This window comes from Panthera tigris, chromosome B3, assembly GCF_018350195.1.
Source record: "Panthera tigris isolate Pti1 chromosome B3, P.tigris_Pti1_mat1.1, whole genome shotgun sequence".
In the NCBI taxonomy this organism is placed as follows: domain Eukaryota; kingdom Metazoa; phylum Chordata; class Mammalia; order Carnivora; family Felidae; genus Panthera; species Panthera tigris.
The window spans coordinates 8,363,358-8,385,612 of NC_056665.1; positions in this window are offsets into that span (position 1 = coordinate 8,363,358).

Below are 22,255 nucleotides of genomic sequence, written 5' to 3' on the forward strand. Positions count from 1 at the left end.
ATTGCACGTAAGGAGGTCAGAGAAAAATCGAGGGTTTCGATCATGCACAACCCTGTGAGTCACTGTGAAGATTTTGGCTTGACTTTTTGTGAAATGGAAAAACATGCATGGGTTTTGAGCAGTATCCAACTTGATTTAACTTACCTTTGGAAAAGTTTGCAGTGCTTGCTATGTTAGGAATTGATTATAGGTGGGCATTCCTGGAAATGAATGGTGTGAGATGGTGGTGGTTTGACCAAGGGGGTGGTGATGTCGTTCCTGGTAAGTGCTGGATTCTGGTTATGATTTAAAGGATTTTGCCAGATTAGCTGTGTGGTACAAGAGATAGACAGAGGAATTAAAGATGACTTCAAAGATTTGAGTCTGAGCAAACATAAATACGGAGTTGCCCTTAAATGAACTAAAGAAACACACACACACACACACACACACACACACACACACACACACACACGATAGTCGGGTTGGAGGTAAGATCCGAAATTTGATTTTAGGCATGATAAGTTTCAAATATGTATTAGCTATCCACGTGGAGATATTAAGTAGGTAGCTGGACATCAGAGCCTGGACATCTGGGAGGCGATCTAAGCTGAGCTATAAATTTAGTAGCTGTCAGCATAGAAATAGAATGTAACGACACGCATTAGATGATGTCATCTAAGGAGTGATTAAGCATAAAGAAGAGCTCAAGTACTCATCCCTGGGAGAAAAGGAGGAGCCATCAAAGAAGACCCAGAGGGAGTGGCCAGTGAAGTAGGTTGAAAACCAGATGAGTGTAGTGCTCTAGTGAGCAAAAGAAAAAGTGTTTCCAAATTCCAATCCATCAACGTTTTTGTTGGCTTTTTAAGCTCTCTCTCTCTTCCCGTTGGTTCAGTAGACAACTGGGTGAGTCTGTAACATACTGTGACAGATGTTGAACAAACTGAGAGTTCTAAGATAATCTCATCCCCTTCAAAATAGCCCCTTTGGGAGGACATGTACTTCCAAAAATAATGCTGTTTTGCCCAAGTCATGTGCAGAACTCTATTTTGGGGAATTACCATCATTTCCCTTAGGATACTCACTGATAGCACACAATTATGTTCTGAAAGATAATTTTGTTGGAGGGTTAATGCTCCCTCCCTCAGACCCAAGCCTGATGAATAAAAGTTGTCAACCCAGACGTTGCTATACATAGGCAATGCCAAAATACGAATGCAAAGGAATAAGATTGATTTGCATCTTCCCCTTATTTTTTTAAACAACATATTCCTTTTTCATTTCAAAAGTCATGTATGCTCACTAATTTTAGCTAAATAATCATAATATATAGATACAAGAAAGAGAATGGGATTTGAAATCAGACAGACTTGGATTTAAATGGCTGTTGTTTATTTATTTATTCTATGTGAGCCCAATTTCATTCCCCAATAAAATGGTACTCTTAATAGAGAATTTTACATAATTAATTAATAGAGCAAGTATAATGTACTTAGCACATCATAGGTGCTCATCAAAATTTAACATAATGAAAACACATGGGTTTAATGTTCTGAGAAACATAAGACCTTCATTTTTTTCTTGTCTGTACATCCTATTGGTTCGTTATAATGATCAAATTAAATCATGTATATAACATGCAACAGGGAAACTGGAATATAACAGGTGTCTAGTAAATCTTTGTTGAAGGAATGGATATATTATGTTTCAGGCTTTATTCCTGGTCCAATACACATAGTAGGGCTCCAGTTACTTTTTAAAAAATTAAAATGAAATTTATTTCTTTGTCGTCACATGCTTGTTCTCATGCTGCTACAGCGAGACATGTCATGCTATTTTACTTGAAAATATCTGGGAAATGCAGGGGGTACTATTTGCGGTAGGAGGCAGATTAGTACCATAAATGAGTAAACACACTTTCCTCACATAAAAACGCATTAATTATAAGGCAAAATTTTAAACACTGATGAAAACAAAGAAACAGACTAAAAATATTCATGAGGATCCTGTGATTCTTTTCTAGTTGTGGTTTTCCTAGTTGTAATAGTTATGCAACGACATTGTCTACTGGAGCTAGAAGCTTCAAAACTCAAGTTCAAATGGGAAGACCAAGCCTACCCAGTTTCATTCTGGTTCTCAGAGTCCCTTCACAGTGTGTGAGTGTAACCTTGCAACTCGTGATGTATGGGTCTGCTCCCATACCTCCCATACCTGACCTTGGTTCTGTACATTTGACTCTACTGCACGCTTAAATACTTCCTTATGGTCTATGTTCATGGCTAGAATAACTTCCCCTGTAAGCTTCCTTTCATATCTCTCCTTTGTTCATCTCTAGGGGGAAACTTACATAGCACATTTGAATGTTGTGAAATTTGCATTTCAAATGTTTCATTCCATTGCACAAATGTCCTCTGAGAGAGTAGAATTTTTGATAAAGGAGCTTCATTGCAAATCCTCTCCACTTCCACTTCTCTCTCTGTCTCTGTCTCTGTCTCTGCCCCCCAGCCACACCCCCCATGCACATGGTACCCACATGATGATAAAATAAATGCTCTATTTTATTTATTTGGTCATAGAATGTGGCAATGTAATGAAAGACTCTGTTATTGTCAGGGAAAACACCTCAAACAATGGTTTCTGCACCACCGCCTTTCATCAGGATGCTGTGATGTTTTCTTTATTAAATAATCTATTTATTACACACACAACATCATCAACTCACTAACCCACATGCACACACACACACACACACACACACACACACACACACACTTTCCCTCTTATACCCACACATCCCCTTATTTGCCATCCTGTTAATATCAAAGAGAACTTTTAGGGAGCAGAAACCCCAACTGAACTGGCTTAAGCAAAAAGAAGCTGTATTGGCTTATATAACTAAAATGTACCAGGTTCAGTGCTGGTATCTGGAAAGATTTGATGTATGGGCAATGCTTGATCAATAGTTTTTAACTGAATATCAATTTTCAATTAATTCAATCTGGGTAGATATAGACCAACTACAACTGGTTAGTATTTTCTTCTTTTGTAATTGGAAGTGACATCTCAGATTACTTGGATCTGTGGTTTTTAGCTCCAGAATATTAAGATCATCCTGAAACTCTAAACAATACAATACCTAGACTCAGCCCCAAAACTTCTAATTCCATTAGTCTGGGTGAGAACCTGAGCATTGGTTTGCTTAAAAGTCTTGGGTGATTCTAAAATACCCTACATTAGAAAGCCACTGATTTATCTACATTTTTGAATTGCCTTTCCCAGGGTGCTGCTAACTATTTTATCCGAAGAGACTATAGCTAAAGGCTTTAGCGCAAGGGTCTAGAAGAGAGATATTCCCCAAATTCTTAGAGAATATAGAAAACCAACCATGAAGAGGAAAATGATCCATTATAAGAAAACTCCAGAGAGTGTACATAGCTTAGAATAGAAGGCAAAGTTAAAAAAAAAAAAACAGGACTTAGGGGTGCCTGGGTGGCTCAGTCAGTTGAGTACCCAACTCTTGATTTCGGCTCAGGTCATAGTCTCAGGGTTGTGGGACTGAGTCTCGCATCAGGCTCCGAACTGGGTGTGGAGCCTGCTTGAGATTCTCTCTCTCTTTCTTTCTTTGCCCCTCCTCCACTTGTGCTCTCTCTCTCTCTCTCTCTCTCTCTCCCAAAATAAATAAACTTAAAAAAAACCCCACCAAGAAATAGGTGTACTAGAATAGAAGCTAGCTGGAGAACAAAGTAAATAAGACCATAGATGTGAGCTAAAATGGGAATATTTACATGTCAGTGTCTGATCTGAGTTAGCTTAAAGGCACCTGGCCTCATCAGACAATCTCCATTGACTTAACCCACACTGGGTTCCATCGGCAATGCATAAGGCGGTAATGGGGAAAAGCAGCTGGCTAAATCTTTTCAAAATAATTGAACACAAATATCAACTCTGCAGAGTGACAACAGAGTGATGTCTCTATGGGTGGGAAAAGTAGAACCTAATTGTTTATCTCGCTGGGACTGGGCTGAAAGTGACCTCACTGGCAATAACGTTTGTCACCTTCTGTGTTTGCTTCGCTGAAGTCCATCCCAAACTTTGTGTGCGGTACAGTTTGTCCTCGGGTGAGACTGTGGCAAATAACTCTCCTGCTCGCATAATCACTAGGACCCAGAGCCAGAAAATTTCTGCCACTGAATGAAGATCTTTACAATGAATAATTACAAATGAGGCAGGCGATCATTTGTGTCATGGTTCATTGGTTCCGTCAGAGTAAGGCAAAGACATTTTTCACTCTCTTCCCTCTACCACATGCACTATTAAAATGCCTTTGTAGATTACTGTAAATAATTCAAATGTTTATTAAAAACTCTGTTGGACGATCAAGGAATCATAGATAATAGGAGGGAATACCATCCAATTTATTTTTATATGGCATGCTCCATCCATCATATCGCAAAGTGCTTCAAGGGGAAACACAAAAAGAGGCAGGGTTTTCAGGCAAAATTCAGACAGGAGGTCATTTAAAAAGATCTGAGGAGAACTGTTAAGGAAGTGACACTTTGCTTTTTAGGGTCCCCATTATTTTGCTGGATCAGGTCATTTTGCTAATTCAGCTCTGACATTTGGTTCTTTTAATCATTACTCTGACTGATGAACGTGTTTCACAGTAAGGAGGAGGAGTGGGCATATTGTCTAACATCTACAAGCAGCTCGAGTTCTCTGTCCCTCTGTTTTTGTGGTATACAGACAGAGACAATGCAAACCCCTTCCAGCTCCCACCGGGGTATGGGCATCATGGCCCAACAGCATTGCCATAGCGCGTTGTAACTGCCATGTTGGTCCAGTGTGAGATGAAAGAGAGGAGGACAAGTCAAAGGTGGCAGCCTAATCTAAGCTCTGATGTTCTTGGTTAAGCATGGTCAGTTGCCCTCAGCCGGTGATCCCTGTAGTTACTAATGGTAAGGAATAATATCTGTCGTTTACTAGGTGATTGTCACACGGCAGGCACTGTATTTGGCAGGTCTGATACAATGAGAATGGTGTTGTCTCATGGTGATGAAGTTGCCGGCCTGGGAGTCAGACTGCAGAATCAACTTGCAGATTGCAGAGTCTAGAGTATTGGCTTCAACCATACTAAATCGTTGACTTGAGCAAATTAGTTAAGCTCTTTAAACTTGAGTTCTATATCTATGAAATGTGTTAGACAATGAAACCCACTTCACAGTTTAATGGATTGTCCAACAGTCCCTATGAAGAAGCACTAGCCCATGACTGGCACTGCCAGCACTTGAGAAATGTTCACAATCGTTATTAATGTCACTTAGTACTTAATATTAATAACTAAGACATTATAATGAGTACACTTTAAAGCTATGACAATATCATCATCTTGGTTTTACAGAAAAGGCTAATGAGACTCAATGACACTGAATAGTGTGGGTGTGACCCAGCTAACATTTGAATATAGGCTTTTTTGATTCCATAACATGCTTCAAATGTGGCTATCAAAATGGTTTCCCTTTACTCGGTACACAAATAGAATTTTAAAGTAGTTACAACCTCGGGATCTTGTCAACCGTCCTAGGTATTTCAAACCCATAGGATTTAATTCAGAAAGTTGGCTGCAGTAGGGTAGAAAGGACTATAAGAGTGAAAAGGGGATAGGCAGAAGGCTGGAGGAGCAAAATGAAAAATCAGTAATTCTCAAGATTGAGAGTTGCAAGTATTCTGGGTTAGATCCATGGGTAGGTACTGTACATGTTGATGCATTGCAAGTTGTGCTGTTGTGGTCATTTCCACTGACAAGGGCTGGATTGGTAAAACGATTTTTAGTATTTATTTATTTGGAGAGATTGAGAGAGAGAGAGAGAGAGAGAGAGAGAGAGAGAGAGAGAAGGGGAGGGGAAGAGAGAGACAGACACAGAATCTGAAGCAGGCTCCAGGCTCTGAGCTGTCAGCCCAGAGTCTGACATGGGGCTTGAACCCATGAACAGTGAGATCATGACCTGAGCTGAAGTCTGACACTTAACCGACTGAACCATCCATGCACCCCTGGAATTGGTTAAAACATGCAGCCCATGCCTTGGATGTTGGAGTCTGAAATCAGCCTACCTCTATGTTCTCTACATCAACTGCCACATTGTCAGCTCCAGAAGCAAGAATTGTCTCTCTTTTCCCTGACTACTGATTTCCCAACCCTGTGTCCCATTGGCAGCACCCAACACAGAGCCAGGTAGACCAGAAGTCTGAAAAGGATTCCTTGCTAATTCCCTGGCCCAGCAGCAATGCCAAGTATGGAGGTGGGGCTGGGGAGGGGGGGCAGCACTGAGAGAAAACCGGCAAATACTTGGAACAGTGACAACCTAACACAACACTAACCTTTTAGTTGAAACTCTTCTTTAAGTCCACAGGATTGTGGTTTCACCCATCTAGACCAATTACTAGATCTACTTTGAAATAAACCGAAACAAACAAACAAACAAATAAACAAAAAACAGCCCTTCCTTTATTGAGAAAGGCTTGTGTGGGGAAGTTATTCCCTCACAGGAGTAAAAAGGGAAGAAATGTGAGGGGACCATCCTGAAATCTACCCAGGGCTAAATGAAATGGAATGTTGATAGTGCCCTAGTAAATTGGTGTATTCAGGAATCCAACTACATAATTAAAAGACTCCCATGCCCACAGGTCTTCTGTGGGCCAGGAGACTAATGAAGCCAAATGATAGACATGGCCTGTTTTCTTGGTCAGGCTAGGCTGGGCTTATGGTATGATGGCAAAGAAACTCACGATCTCAGTGTTTTATTACATAGTTGATTTCTTAAATACCCGGTCTGCTCTAGTTTGGGCCCTGCCCAGACCTATCTAGCTGCCTCCTGCTCGATGACATGGTGATCCAATCTGTTCATATGGCTTCATCATCTGAATGCACAACTTCCATACTCTCCACCAAAGGGGAAGAAATGGTTGGAAGATTATGAGGGGGATTTTCATTACCTGACCCAAGAGGGATACACCTCATTTGTACTCATAATTTACTAAGACAGTAGTCGTGTGACCTTGACCACTGCAGGGGGCTAAAGAAGTGAAATATAGTCTTCTCACTTCCTGAAAATGTGAGGAGACCCAGGTAAGGGTAGTGCTAGTTATGTCCACTTCAAACAAGCTGTTCAACAATGGACTCTGCTGCTTGGTAGGCAATTATGGCAGATATGATTTTTTTAATGTTTATTATTTATTTTTGAGAGAGAGACAGAGTGAAAGCAGAGGAGGGACAGAGAGAGATGGAGACCCAGAATCTGAAGCAGGCTCCACGCTCCAACCTGTCTGTTTTTGTGGCAGTTGCTTTAGATTATGTCCTCAACACCTGGCAAATTAATCCCTCCTTTTGTGGTTCTTTTTTAGGAAGGATTTGAGAAGCCCTATGTATGTATGTACTTATAGAATCCCTCTCTCTATATGATTATTTCCGCCTGATGGATTACTAGCAATTTTATTAACAACACAACTTCCTGCTTCACATTTCTATTATTGTCTTATATTGGTGACAACAATCCCTTACCTCCACCAGTTTATATATTGACTTCTGTCTATTCTTTTAGGGAGGTAAATTATTCTTTAAAACTTCTACAATTCTTTAACTTGAAAATATTTGCCCAACAATTTGTAGGACCCATTATTATAAAGTTTCTGCTTATTTTGAATGAAGGATTCATCTGTCTTAACCCATGTGATATTACATCTCCAAAGCCAATAAGTATATAAGGCAGGTATTCAAGGAGAAGTGACAGAACATTCTCAAAGCTCTAAATTTCAAGTGCAGCAAATTAGACTAGTTGTAAGTTGTGAAGATTTTTTAATTTTATCTCAAGAGTTAACTCTTTTAGGATATTGGTATACCCCACCTGATATGACAGTAATAGAAATAGGTTAGCTGAATAGGTAGGGTAAGTTGTTTTAAAATTAAAGAGAAGTTTCTGGTGATTGACATAATATCTCTTGAGTCTGTATTATGTGACTATGTTAATTCTGTGGATATCTGTCAAATATTGATAATTTTAGTTTGCAAAAGGATCAGCTAAGAGGACAGATGAGAAGAATAAAACATCTATAAAACATTGTAAATGCATACTTAAGGAATGACTTATCAGTGTATTATTACATAAATGAGTGAATTAATAGTTAATGATTTATGTCTCCCACCAAATATCTTAAAGAGGGTAATGAAAAATCAAACATAGGATACATCTTTGCCCAATACTTGTTTGTTTTCAACTTTTTAATTTATTCTATTTCTTATGGATTATATTTACAAAAACTACATATTCCTGAATATGCCTTTCATGATAAAGATTTAGTAGAGCTTTAGTTAATCAAATTTATTAGAAAGAGTCTGGCAAGAACTATTTTATATATCTGAACAAAAAGTTTAATTACAGATACCATTGTTAAAACTCTTCCATGATGTTTGATTATTTCAGTATTTATCAATAAAGCAAATTTAACCTACTTGAACCAGGTGATTTTATATCTTTATTAGTTTCCTAGGGTTGCCACATTAGTTTACCACAAACTGGGTGTCAAAAAAAAATACAAAGAAAACAACAACAACAACAACAACAACAACACAGAAATTTATTCTTCCAGAGTTCTGGAGGTTATAAATCTGAAATCAGGATATTGGCAGGACCACACTTTCTCTGAGTGCTGTAGAGAAGAATCTGTTCAATGCCTCTCTCTTAGTTTCTGATATTGTCAGCAATCTCTGGCATTCCTTGGCTTGTAAATGCATCACTCCCTCCCTCCTACCAACCATTTTTTAAATTTTGTGGTCATATGCATGGCCTTCTCCCTTGTCCCTCAATCTGTACGTGTCTTGTCCTTTCTTTTAAGGATGCCAGTCCTTATTAAGTTGGGAACCTCATCTTGACTCCATCTGCAAAGACCCTATTTCCAGATAAAGTCACATTCACAGGTAGTGGGAGTTAGGATGTCAACATATCTTTTCGGAAGATACAATTCAATGCACAAAGCAGTTGTCTAAGAATTGTTAGCACTTTTCTACCTACATATTTTCGCCTGATGCACCTTTCACCTTAGCCATCCATTTAGAAATGTATTTGTGCTGTTCAAGAGTTTAATTCAGAATCATAGTATCTAGCTTCATCTCTGGACAGAATTTCAGGTCTGTTCCTACAGAGTTGAAGAAAATGTTAACAGTTTCTCTTAAATAAACGGATTTTACCCCTCATATCCGCCCCAAACAGAGCAATATTGACCTGAGCCTCTTTTCTTTCCCAGTGAACACATCTTAAGTCATCTGGCTTCGGGGAAGCTGGGAATGGAAAGAGAAAATTGGAAATTCAAACTCAGCTCCATAAATCTTAGAGAATGTTTCATTTGATGGTATTTACCTGTTAATTAGGATCAAAGGAGAAAAATCATATAATAAAGCTCATAAAAGCATACTGGCTGAATATTAATGAATTCTGTGATGGGCTTCTGTTTCCAGGCAACTGAATATCCCCCAAGAGTATTAATGTTGGTTGTAAAACAACAACAACAGCTCAGGCAGCAGCACTTGTGGCTCTGTTGAATAAAGGCTGTGAATCCTCCCGGCCACGTTGCCACTTTTCCTGGGTTGCAGATTGCAGTGGTGGTTTCAAGACCATTGCTCTCATTGCTTCTATCATGTCTGTTGCCAACATGAACTACACACGCAAAATTCATTGGGATCTGGTTATGAATAGAGTTTGGCAATCACGGGAGGAATAGTGAACTGAATGATTGTCCACAAGGTCTAGGGACATGAAGCAAGGCATTTGAATTTTAATCCTCACTCTATCGCTAGTAGATTGATGCCTATAATTTTCATTTCTTCGTTGTCCACAAAAGGAAAGAAAGAGAGAAATGGAGAGAGAGAGAGAAGGAGGGAGGAAGGCACGAATGAATAAGGAGGGAAGGAGGAGAGATGGAGGGATAGAGGGAGGAAGGAAGGAAGGTAGGAAGGAGGAAAGTAGGGAAGGAAGGAAGGAAGAGGGAGGGAGAGAGGAAGGGAGGGAAGAAGGAAAGAAAGGAGACAGAAAGTTATTAAACTAGCTGAACTACAAAATCATCTGAGGTTTTACTAGTCTGATATTTCCTGTTAGTCATGATTAAAAGAATGAAAAATACTAGTCAAATGTTAAATGAAGAAGCTAGTAGAGATAACAGTAATAAACCAGTGTTCTGGGAAGACGCTTGGAGGTCTGAAGTGAAAATTAGATAAACCATAGGTCCAGTCTCAGAGAAAGCAACTAGTGGTCCTTGTGATGCACAGACTATCTAATTGACTTCACCTCTCATTTAGCTTCATGTCTTAACCCCTCCCGACCCCATGCCACAGTCACAGCCACCAGTCACAGCTGCCCCTAATCGCTCTCCTGATGGAGTCAGAATGCACAAGGGACATGGAGGTCTACATGGAGGACATGGTGTTCTCACCAGCATTAGCATGCTCATCAAATCTACCCAATGCGGCAGTCGAGAATGATGGGCTAGCCCACAGCCAGTAGACATAACTGTCATTCTCTCCCAAGCCCAGTGTCAGTGTCTGATTAGCCTAGGCAATCAGCCATCTGTGAACACAGACATGGCCCCCTGTGGTGAGATCTCACATGGGTCCTATGCATCTAGACCCCAGGGAGAATTTACTACTTTGCTCTCCCCTAACAGCGGATTCCAGCCAATGAGAAGGTTGTTTCCATCCTATATTGCTAGGCTTCATGAAATCCATGCATTCGTAGGAGCAGATCTTCGTTTGCAACACTATTTCAGGCAGCCACCAGCTTGTCATTTATTCCCACTTTGTATCTCACACTGCTCCCTTCTCATTAACAACATAGTTCATATTTTACAGCTGAAACTGGAAAAACTATCTATTTCCCTGAATCTAACCTAGTCATTGGCAGGATTTCCCAGAAGGGATGCTCACTAAGGAAAGGGAAAATGGCATGATGGTTATGGACACAGGCTTTCAAATCAGGAAGACCTCTGGTCCACTGGCAGCTCTCTCTTTCAGCATCTGTGAATCCAGGGCAAGTCACCTGGCCTTTCTGGACTTCTGTTTCTTCATCTTCAAGATATGCATAGAATGACCTATAACCCAGGGTTGTTGTGGGAATTAAATTAGAGAGTGTATTTTAAACATCTTGTACTGGGTCTAGCAATTTCAACACTCAATAAATGGTAGCTATTATCATTGTTATGGTGGTGATCATTATGATGGTGATGATGATGGAAAAATGCAAAGAGCCAACATCCTCAAATTGAGATGGTTAGAGCTAGTTCACACTATATATATATACACACACACACACTATATATATATTATATATATATATATAAATATATATATATGCACAAGTGACATATATATATTATATATATATATAATATATATATATAATATATATATATATATATAGTGAAAATTGGCTGTTGAAAATTGGCCATTGATGTTATGGAAAAAGGACAGGATTTGGAGGAAAACAATATAGATTTTCTTCTGCATTCTGAAACTCTAGTAATTGCTTTCCTGGAGGGGTGAGGACCAGGATACATCATTTAGAATGTCTGATTCCTCCTATCCTCCCATGTAAATAGGGGATAGTGTGGCTGTGTTGGGTTACTGGTGCTGGGAGGTATAAGTTACATGTCATAAGATGATTATGCCTTTGACTACTGTGCTCTTTTGGCCCCCCTTTTCCTGCATTGATCTCCTCTACCATACTACTACACTAGCTGCTCTGGAGACTCAAGCCCATTCACCCCACTCCCATTGCAACACCTGGTCACTGGAGTTCTGGGTCCTCTCACCTTCCTGTGGAAATTATAGTTAAAGGTGCTCCGTCGATTGCTAGGCACCTGAAACCAGTCATACTGGGTCTTTCAATTCCAAATGTCTTTCAAATAAAATATGAATTTCTGCATACAGTGACTTAAGAGGTGTTGCCCGTGCTGGTTCTTGGAGGTTTATGGGCATGGGAGTATCTTGGGAGAAGTTTTTGAAGTGTATTTATTTATTTTGAGAGACAGTGCCAGCAGGGGAGGGAGAGAGAGAGAATCCCAAGCAGGCTTCACAGTACTTTTGGGCTGTCAGTACACAGCCCAAAGCAGGGCTTGAACTCACAAACCCTGAGATCATAACCTGAGCTGAAACTGAGAGTCAGACGCTTAACTGACAGAGCCACCCACGTGCCCCTCTTGGGACAATGTTGTTAAATGCATATTCCTGGATCTTTCATTCTAATGAAATAGGGTCCAAGTATCATAATTTTTAACAAACTTTCCAGATGATTGTGGGAAATACTTTAAGTCGGAATGTCAGTAGCAAGACTGAAGCAGGCTCTGTGTGGAGGAGGGGAAGAACACTTTAATATCACAACCTAGGAAGTTGCCTAATTTCCCAATATAAACCTATACGTCTTTCTGCGTTATCCTGGCATAAGGGTGCCTCTCCAATCTCCTCTCTCCAGAGCCGCAAAACACATAATTTTGATGCAGTTGTTTTTTGGTGAAACTTTTTTAAAACAAAATTTGGGTCTCTGTCATTTGGTCTACTTGAGCAAACTGTCTCCCCCTCACCCAATTCTTTTTTTTTTTTTAAGTTTATTTATTCATTTTGAGAGAGAGGAGCAGAGAGAGGGGGAAGGAGAGAGAATCCCAAGCAGACTCTGTGCTCTCAGTGCAGAGCCTGATGCGGGGCTCAATTCCACAAACTGCGAGATCATGACCGGAGGTGAGATCAAGAGTCAGGTCCTTAATGGGCTGAGCCACCCAGGTGCCCCTCACCCAATTCTTTGTAGCTTGAAAAATACCTCTGTACTGGGTATTGTACCTTTTTTGCTTTGTTCTTGCTAGTCTTTCTCACACCTTTCTCCCCTGCCTCACCTGGCCATTTTTTTTTAAGGGATGGATAGAGAGAGAGGGAGAGAAAGAGAGAGAACACGTATGAGCAGGGAGGGGAAGAGGAAGAGGGAAAAGCAGGCTCTCTGCCCAGCACAGAGCCCGAGATAGGGCTCAATCTCACTATCATAAGATCCCGACCTGAGCCGAAATCAAGAGTCAGATACTTAACCGACTGAGCCACCCAGGTGCCCTACCTGGCCAACTTTTAATATCTGGTTTAGGCATCATCTCTGCCAGGAAATCTATCCCGAGACCCTCCAGGAAAAGCTAAGACCTTTCTCTGGCATCTCATAGCACTTGCAGAAGTGAGTTGAGATCATTGGTTTGCATATTTTTTCCTTCCATTAGACTGTGAATTCCTGGAAGATATTGATGATGTTTGATTCATTTCTGTATCCCCAGAGCCTCACACAGATATATAAATATACAACATTCCATCTAAGGTGCCCTTTGCTCACCACCTTATCTCTTCTTTCCTCAGTGGACACACACAAAAAGTTGATCTCCGCCACCTTTTTTCTCTTCTACCTCTTTTTTCTATTCCTCACCCACCCCCGTCCCTTCTTATCCTGGAGTACACTGTGACCCTGGAGGTAAAAATCAAAGCTGGGAATATTGGGACTGTGGATAAAAACATAGGAGTGGCTGTGTTCAGAAGATGTTTTATTACTATTCACTAGGGTGGCTGGGAAGAATAAGAGGGCTGAAGTTTTCTTTTTAGAGGATTAACATTTCTGCCAGCACCAAGGAGCTTATAAAAATTAAAACACAGGAGATCACGGATGTCAAATACGGATCCTGTCTGAAGGAAAATGGAAGAAAGAAGTTCATTTTCTTTTTGGGTGACAATGGCAGTCACCTTTAAATGAATTAGTAATCAGCTCCGGAGGAAGTCTCTACCCCCGTGTAGTGATATTTATTCATGCGTTGGTAGGCCAACCTCTTTCCCCATCCTCTTTGCCTGAGGGAACCCCAAATCTCTTCTTAGTATCATGTTATGACTACTGGCAAAATACTGCAGTTGGTGTCTCCTTGGATGTAAATAGATAATTTCAGGACCTCAGGGAGAGATTTGTGGCTATGATTTAATGGTGGTAATGAGGCAAGACAGTATTCTCCCATAGGTGAGAGAGAAGGTGAAACACAGGTCCAATTCTGTGCTTGCCTTTTTCTTGTAGATGCACTGTAAAGGAGAGAGACTTACTTTCAAATCCAGTTGTCACAAGACTCCATGCTGAAAGATGGGTGCCTGGCCTATAATTCTTGTCTCACTTCCCCCCCCACCCCGAAATAGAAACAACAAGAATCACTCTGGATTCCTGGCTTGAGTTTGATGGACCAAATGCACATTCCATGCTTGTCCACAGAAAGGAAGTCCCCACTTACTTATTAATGATGGACAGTAGGTGCCAAGGCATTTTCTTACAACAATTTAGTATGTGCCTTTTATCCATGCTTGTTTATAATATAATGAGCATGGATGGATTCATCTCAGGAACTTCAGAAATCTGGCTTGGACCTGAACCCAGATGGCCAGATGCTTATCAAAAGGTTTTGTGAATGATCCAAGCTTCTTGTGGGTCAGGAGTCAAAGGGAATCGCTTTCCTTATGTACCTTCAGGCATTTCCAGTAAGACCCTGGCTAATGCAAGAGCAGGCTTTTCTCAAGGTTTTGGGTCTTCACCAAAACTTTACAGCACCTTCCTGTGAAGATGCCTGTCATAAGGCTGTGTGCAATTTATCAACCTGGGCCTTTTGAAATGCTGAGTGGAGAATCTCCATGTTCAGGTCAAGATACTGACCATATGATGAAAGACAGACACATTATCTGTAGTGTTGTTAATGAACGAGGCCATGTCTTCTTTCTGTGTCTTTCTTAAGTGTGTCATTGTTGGTAAATACAGATTCTACACTTTAAACTTTAGTTGTAAAACGAAATAAATATTATTTTTCATTTTTCGCTCATTGTAAAAAATGAGATGCAAGTCTTCATAATTTTTTTTTGCCTCCTAATGGTTGGAACTTGTTTATTCCTTTCTGCATACCTAAAATTTAGTTCGCTTTGGCCAAGTGAATAGTTGTACCCAATTAAGTGACAAGATTCTTCAATAATAGGGACACATGGCATGCATGTAGTGGGTATACTAGAATCACTGGATGAATAACTATGTGAAAGTGTGTAAATTTCCTTTTAAAACTCAATTTTCAAGTTTGTTGTATCCTTTGTTTTTAAGTTGAGGAAAAGAAGGTTCAGAAACTACTCCTAGGTAGTTACCAAAATGAAAGCCATTGGTAAAAATCAGTTTTTTATTTCACGGTGACAGTATTAAATTCAGTCTTCTAGATTCATGCTTATTCATTCTTTTCTTTTGTCAGAAGTTTTTCTTTCTTTTAAAATGTTTTACATAAACTTTGTATTTTAGGACAGTTTTAGACTTAACAGTATTATTGCAAAGGTAGTAGTTCCCATATACCCACACCCCGTTTTTCTTATTATTACCGTCTTACATTAGTATGGTATATTTGTTATAATTAATAAACCAATAATGATATATTATTATTAATTGATGTCTATGCTTTATTTAGATTTACTTATTTTTTTTTACCTAATGTCCTTTTTTTTCTGTTCTAAGATCTCATTCAAGATATCACATTACATTTGTAGTTATGTCTTCTTAGGTTGTTCTTAACTGTGACTTATTTATGTTGACAAATATTCACCATACTTGTGGTTGTGCTAGGCATTACACTGGTAAGAGTTGGAAATTAGGTTTTATTGCATTTTCCAATTTAGATTGATTGGAGAGCAGCGTTGAGGGCTGTTCTGAGAATAACTGCATCTGGTTTAATAGGAATGTGTATCAAGAATGATGTTAGCCAGATGAAACAGGGACTGAATGGTAGCATGTGGGCTTGAGTTGGCTTTACCCAAGCTCTTTAAAATATAAATGAAATATGGGGCCCCTGGGTGGCTCAGTCAGTTGAGCGTCCGACTTGGGCTCAGGTCATGATCTCACAGCTCATGAGTTCGAGCCCCATGTCAGGCTCTGTGCTGACAGCTCAGAGACTGAAGCCTTTGTCGAATTCTGTGTCTCCCTCTCTCTCTCTTCCCCTCCCCCACTCACACTCTGTCTCTCTCAAAAATAAATACACATTAAAAAATTTTAAATAGAAATGAAATAGAAATAATTACTATTTGCATTTATAAGTTTACAATACATTTCTGAGGCTCTAACTCTGTAAGCATGAGATATCACCAGTAATGTATGTCATCTGTCATTCATCTGAAATTCATTGAACAGACATTGTGTGCTGTCTGGACATGGTCCCTGTACTTACTAACTTGGTGTCAGCATAGGAACTCTGAATAGTATTATTTATAGGAAAGGACCTTGTATAGAAAAGGTGACCCTTGTGGAACTGATCAGAGGAAAGATGTGTGTGTGTGTGTGTGTGTGTGTGTGTGTGTGTGTGTGTGTGTGTTAAAGTAGGACTGGAATTAATTGTCCAGATAAGCAGGAAAAAAAATAAAGTATTGTTTTAAGCTAGTAAGTTTGTGGTAATTTCTTACGACAGCCATGGAAAAATAATGCAGGAGTCCATGGCACTGACCAAAGTGGGACATGTGATAGTGTAGGGACACCTTACTGACTCTGTGGACCCTGGAATAAAGGAGTAGTGAGGACATCATCTAAGGGCAAAAGCCAGTATGAGCCCTTGGAAACACTTGGTAGCAGAGTCTAGACCAAGCTTCAGATCCAAAGGAGACCGGACTGAACGTGAAGACAGTCTGAAGGAGAAGGGAACAGAAATCAGAGCCAAGAGGGGGTCCCAGATTCTCAACATAGGAACTTTTGAAACAGGAAGAGGAAACCTTGAAAAAAACAGAGCTGGTTTCTATATGAACATCGCCTCCCTCACTGCAGCCAGCCAGACCTGGTTCACCACAGACCAATCGGATATTTCAACAGTGAGTAGCCCTGCATTGGCTGACTGTACTCACAGACTGCTTTACCCCATCGAGGGTGTAATTGGGCACTTTGCTCTATGGCTGAGAAGAAACAAACCCAATTTCTCTTTCACAGATGTAAGAATAGTCTGTGGAGACACACATCACTATGGGAAAATAAAGCACTCAGTCTGTGCTAGCGATGGATTCCTTATTAGACGAAGGATGATGTATGGTCATTACTGGATAACCTGGGGGAACAAAAGAGGTAGACCTCAAAGGGAAAAGCCGTCTCCCCATTATTGGCCATTTCTGCTCATTTTCTAAGTTCCGTTCTGTCCAGCATTCACCATAATCCTACCTCAATGCCCAGACTGGATTAACCTCCTGCCTCCCTCATGATGGTGCTTCCCTACATCAGAGAGCTTACCACGCTTAAATATTTCTACACTCTACTTAGTGATTTTATTATTTTATTTTATTTCATTTTATTTTTATTAGAAACATTTCTTTTTAACAAAAATGTTTATTTATTTGTTGAGAGAGAGAGAGAGCTCGAGCAAGGGACGGGCAGAGAGAGAAAGAGACAGAGAATCTCAAGCAGGCTCTGCGCTATCCGTGCAGAGCCCGATGCGGGGCTCAAACTCACAAAATGTGAGATCATGACGTGAGATGAAATAAAAAGTCAGATGCTCAACAGACTGAGCTACCCAGGTTCCCCTCTATTAAGTGACTTTAGAGTGGCTATTGACTACTATGCTGTCCTCAGTCCCTCAGAGGCAATGCCCAGATGATAGCAAGCTCTCATAGTTATTTTGTGGCGAAGCTAGTATTACCTTGCCTTTCTCTTTCTTTAGGCTGTGCTCTTGACCATGAGATTGGCTAGTACCTCATAATAATAGATTCTCAGTGAAGCCAAATGCACAAATATCCCAGGACAGCTTATGTCGGGTTTAACTTTCAGGGGCTATGCTGTTTAGGCAAGCTTTATACTTCTACTTTACATGTTCATGGGAATGGGTTAGCTTCCAATCGGGGTGAATATCACTTCCATTGGATAACATGAAATCTAACCTGTTACATTGATCATTATGCAAAAACAATCAGTCAAAACACACGTTTATCATGCTAATGCCAGCCCATGTGATACATACCCACAATTTACATGCTATCTGCTTCTGTGTGTGAAGCGTGTAGAGGTCTACCAGCCTTAATGGCAGAGAAACCCTGAGCAGCACCTTCGACTCCTAGCTCCGGCTCATATGTCACTTTTCTGGCGACAATGTGCTCAAGGCCTTAAATGTTAGATCTGCCACCAAAAATCTACCAGCCTTCTTGGAAGCGCCACACGTCTGTCTCCCTGGCACTGTTGCCAGCTATGCGTTAATTGTTCCCTCTGAATAGAGACCATATGGACTTTAAATACCAAGGTTGGAAATATTTTTTTCTTGCATTTTGAAAGGCTTTTACTTGAAATGTGAAAGGTTCTAAACACTGCTTCATTTCTTAAGGGAAAGAAAAAGGGAAGGAAAAAGTCTTCCCCAAAATGCCATGAAAATGAAACAAACAAAAAACATACACAAAACTTTCCTGATGTTTTGTTTTAACTATCTACTCATTTATAGGCACAATTAGCAAGGAGCTGGCTCTAATGGGCACAAAAGAAAAATAGATTTCAGCTTATTTTACAAACTGGGGGAAAATCCATCTTCCCAGTGGCTGTAGCGGAGAAATGGACCAATTAGTTGAGGCAAAAAGAGGAAAGTGGCAAAGAAATATTCATTGTTTTCTCTTTCAAAGCCCCAGCTTGACAATATGTGTTTTTCTTAACTGGCTCTGGGATGGTAATTAGCATCACTCAGGGCTGAGCTTGGCGCTGAGATACTGGGGCTTGTCTCCCTGTGTCTACAATGCTCACATAGGCAAGAGAGAAGCACAAAGGGAGGTCACCTCGGGCTCCCCGTCAGGTTAAAGCCCTAATGGATACAAATGAGCCCTGCAGTTATTTACCACCGCAACAGGTTGCACAAAACCCCTCGCATACCAATGGCAAATATCTGGCATATAGGCAGAGCTTCCTTTTCCTGGGACAAATGGCTTAGGACTACCCCCTCCTCCATTTGTGTACTTAAGAGGAGCATCACAGTTAAAGATGGGTAAGGAAATACACGAAGAGCATCTTTGCTTGGTTGTATCAACTCCCATGCAGCCTCTGGATCAGGTACAGTCACCTGGACACGCTGAGCTGAGCTATTGACTTTTGTGCCAAAATCCTGAAAAACTCACCCAGAACCCTTGCATGCCAAAAGCCAACGTGCTGTTTATGCAATATTCATCCAGAGTTCCATTCTTAGGGAACTCTCGTCTCTTTAATGTAAAGAAACCAGGTGAAATCAAAGGCTTGTGGAAGTTTCCTCTAAGGTTGGTCTCCTGCTCTTCAACTGTCTTCCAATGCTTCAGAGTCAAGAATTCTCTTCTTTTTTTGAAATAACTTATTGTCACGTTAGCTAACATACAGTGTAGACAGTGTAGCCTTGGCTTCAGTGGTAGATTCCCATGATTCATCACTTACATACAACACCCAGTGCTCATCCCAACAAGTGCCCTCCTCAATGCCCATCACCCATTTTCCCATCTACCCTGCCCCACCCCCCATCAACCCTCAGTTTGTTCTCTGTACTTAAGAGTCTCTTATGGTTTGTTTCCCGGATCCCTCTCTCTCAGCTCCATCTGGCCAAGTCCAGCCCATTTCAGATGCCATTTCTCTTACGGACAGTTTCCTGATCAGTTTCCAACCCAGCAAAATGACTTTCTCAACTTATTCCCTGTAATGCTTTATATCTTTTCTCTGGTGTTTGCTCTCCATTTCACATGCTAATGATTTGTATACTTCTCATATTCCCTAATAAATTTGAACTTTCCTGAAACAACAGGCTTTTGTCACACTCCTTTGTATCCATATGGCAACCCAGGACTGTGTTTGATACTTAAACTTGTCACTAACCAATCGTCTTTTCCCTGTTCTTCATGTAACCTTGGATGTTAGCCTATACCTTCTGGCTTCATTTTGGTTAGGGTTTCGTTTTTCATTATAACAGAGAAACAATCCACATATGGGTTTCAACTCTTGCCCTTCAGATGAGTCAGGCATATGATACTCTACCGAAAACACAGAATCCCAGATGCTTCTCTGGGTTTTCCAGGTTTCTGTCTATATTCAATGGCGATCTCTTGTCCCAAGTTTTTGACTGCCTTGGGTTTCTCAGACTTGGGTACACACTCAGGACATGTGGCAGCTCAGATCCCCATGGCATGGCCCTACTTTAGACATGTCCTTCTGGCTTCATCTTTGGTACACTCTTTTATGATCCTAGGATCCTACTCCCCACGCTAGAGTTCTCTCCCCACAGAAGACATTCTGACCCCAGTCTTTCAGGATTGCTACCAACTAGGCTACCCACACCTAGTGGTTCTGCAAATACCATTATAGAGCTTTATCATGCTTTGTAGTTTATAAAGGTCCTCCACAGATACCCTCTGTGTCTGGCATATTCTTATCCTCATTTTTTTTGTTTCTATCAACAAATAAAGTTTCTAAAATGTATGTGACTTGCCAACGATCACAGAACTACCAGCTAGTGGAATGAGGAGTTATTTCCATAGTCTCTGACCCCAAGTCCAGTGCTCTTTCTCCGTAATATAACTATAGTTACTTGACCTTAAAATCCTCACATTGACATGGCCAAGTTTGCTTTGGGGACATTGCCTTGTCTGCATACTAGGTATCAGCCTGTCAGAATAACTGGCCCAGAATCAGACATTTTTTTTTTAAATGCTTATTTATTTATTTATTTATTTATTTATTTTGACAGAGATAGAGAGAGAGAGAGAGAGAAGAAAGAAAGAAGGAAAGAAAGAAAGAAAGAAAGAAAGAGAGAAAGAAAGAAAGAAAGAAAGAAAGAAAGAAAGAACGAACAATCAGGGGGAAGGGCAGAGAGTAGAGAGATAATTCTAAGTTGGCTCTGCACTGTCAGTGCAGTGGAACTAGATTTCACATACTCTGAGTTCATGACCTGAACTGAAATCAAGAGTTGTATACTCAACCGATTGAGCCACCCAGGCACTCCCAGAATCAGACATTTTAATAGTCTTCTGTTGCCATTCGTCACTGGTAAGTAAGGAAGCAGAGGCAAGCCTAAGCCAGGCACATAATAAACCAAGGTCTCACTGAAGCCAGGTTATGACAGGAGTGGAGAGGCATATCCCACAGGTTATGCTGCTCACTGGGTGACTTGGCTGGCTGGAAGAATCAGGAACCAGGGCAAGATGTGGAGCACACATTCCCACAGCCTTATAGCCTGAAAGTCATGTGACACCGTTAACAGCACTTTCCTCACAAACTGAGGTTTTCAGTGTTCCTGGGTGGCTCAGTCGATTGAGTGTCGGACTCTTGATTTTGACTCAGGTCATGATCCCAGGGTGATGGGATCGAGCCTCACGTCAGGCTCTGTGTGGAGCCTGCATAAAGATTTTCTCTCTCTCCCTCCCTCCGCCCCTCTACTCCGTCCATGCTCTCTTTCTCTATCTAAAATAATAATAATAATAATAATAATAATAATAATAATAATAAAAGAACTGAGGTTTTCTGCTCAGGCCTAGCTCCTCAAACCCACCCTGCTTTGTCTGGTCAGCAACTTGGGATAAACGTCTTTTATTCATCTACAGTTCTTTCTGTATTTGCCAATCTCAGGACAGACTAGGATGTCATCCATGAGGTCTGTGTATCAGACACTAGGCACTATATCTCCTTACCAGAAACACTGGCACCTGCCAGGTTCAGATCAGGCACCCTGAATTCACAGTAGGGATAAAGATACTGGAAAGCTCAAAGCCTGGATACTGGTGGGTATAAGTGGGGTCGTTCAGATCTTGTTTTAAATCCCAGGCTTCACATTTGACAGCTATAGACTATCTTCACTGTAAAGTGAGGGTAACAATACCCATTTCTTTACTGAGATGTTGAACATATTAGGTGAGATGCTTTATATAAAGTAATTAGACTAATATTTGGCACCTGTAAGGTACCTGGCAAGTACTTGTTTCCTCATATACTTTCCCCATCCCTTTGTAAGTAGACTGAATGTTCTTAAAACTAGTTTGAATTCCTTGGAGAATGCACATCAGAAAGTGCCAGAACTACAATTGATCAGAAAGCCAGGCATTTTCTGGCCTGGAGGCAATGTCTGTGCTCCTCAGGAATTAGAGGTTCCCTTGGGTCTTGAACCGGCAAACTATAATGTCAAAAAGAACAACATCTGGCCAGTGGCAGAGAAAACTCCCTTTCCTCTCTCATGTTCTATGAATGTCTGTGTTCTACTTCTGTGT